At 45.9% G+C, this 1,587-nt stretch overlaps 1 pseudogene; it reads right to left on the bottom strand.

The window, feature by feature from the left end:
• Positions 1-625: 625 nt before the first annotated feature.
• Positions 626-1,244, bottom strand: LOC100660283 (Fanconi anemia core complex-associated protein 24-like; annotated as a pseudogene).
• Between the last annotated feature and the right edge of the window lie 343 nt (positions 1,245-1,587).

The raw sequence follows: 1,587 nt of genomic DNA, 5'->3' as shown, positions 1-1,587 counted from the left end.
GTCTTTAAATGAGAACTTCAGACACCAGGCTTTCTCAAAGCACCCTGTGTTCAGAAGACTTACCTAGTGATTATAAACACACTATGCAGCTACCAAAAAGAAAGGCAGTACAATTGTTTATTTACATTGGCAGCCTCAGAGCCCAGGTATATTAAACCAGATCTGAACAACAGCAGTGCTGACACCAGGATCAAGGGGCTTATGATACACAGTGCTTAATTGTAGGTTGCTTTCTTTTTTTTTTGTTCTTTAGATGTTTCTATCCACCACCTGAAGCTTTTGAAGGCCTTTCCTTGGTAGATGCAGGTTAAGGTCACACACTGAAACCTGCCCATGCCGGTTTTCTGCAGAGTGTAAATGTTCCTAAATTAAACTGGCTCTGAGGAAGATCCCCAAAGGCCCTTTTCACCCAAAGAATGAGGGCAGTGCCACCTGGTGTTCACTCACTTAAAGGCCTGAACCCAGAGAATGAGGCCCCATTTAAGCCACACCTCTTTTTTTTGGTGGGGGGGGGGTTTCATCTTTTACTGGTTGCTGTGAGAGGAAATACTTTTTCTTGGTTTTTAAATATGTAATTATGTAACTTATGATCTGAAGAAGAAAACATGGTAGATGCCATAAGACGAGCCGTCACCTGGACTGTGTGACACGCCCTTGAATTTGTTGTGCTGCTTCTTGTCCAACGACTCGCTCCAGTTCTTGGGTGGGTGTGTTACTTAGCTGTTCGCTACTTGGGGATTTCTGAAGCAGAGGGGAACTTTAACTGTGCCAGCTCCTGGGATCTGCTGCAGAGTTGGAAGGAGGGATGGCTCAGAGAGCAGAGGGCATTTCTTCCTGACAGAAGGGTTCTTATTTGGGCTCTTTGCTTTGTTCTTCAACCTGAACTTTCTGGATAATGAGGCAGGACACTTCCATCTGGCTGGCCACTGGAAACAACATCATCCCAAGGTCCAGCACGGTTAATGTCTATAGAGCTGGGAAGTATTGCTCACTCGCCTGTGTCTTTTCAGCTAGTACAATCGCTTGAAAATGATTGGAATTTCTAACCCGAACAAGCCTCTTTCTGTAGCCATTTCCTGCCACCAAAACAGCTTTGGTGAGATAAAGAATACAGGACCTGTCAGACAATGAAAATCTACCGGTTTCAGGTGATCCTTGAAAATGAGCTTAATTTTCCCTTGCATCCCCTGTGCCAGCCACAACCCACGCCATTGCTCACTGGCCACAACGTACCCAACGTGCCTGTGTCATCACGGGAGGTCTTTTCCATCAGTGGTTTGGTTCTGGCCCTGACACTCCAGCTCCATCTGTGCTGTGCCTTCTCAGCCCAGGTCAGGACGGGGGCCAAAAGAGCCAGGACGTCACCCGGGCCCCCACAGAGGGGTTCCAACGACATTATCTGTGGCCTTGCTCACTCAGACCTCCATCTTGCCTGCTCTTTTTTTTCTTTTTCGTTTTCTTTTTTTAGTGAGGAATTTAGAAGCACAAACTAGTGCTTACTGCCCTTTTCATGGCCATCACCAAATAGATGTTTGTGGGCCAAAAAAAAAAAAAGTGCACACTGGAAAGCATTGTATTACACAAAAT

The sequence above is a fragment of the Loxodonta africana genome, chromosome 4, assembly GCF_030014295.1.
Source record: "Loxodonta africana isolate mLoxAfr1 chromosome 4, mLoxAfr1.hap2, whole genome shotgun sequence".
NCBI classification, from domain to species: domain Eukaryota; kingdom Metazoa; phylum Chordata; class Mammalia; order Proboscidea; family Elephantidae; genus Loxodonta; species Loxodonta africana.
This window is presented reverse-complemented; position numbering and strand designations above follow the sequence as displayed.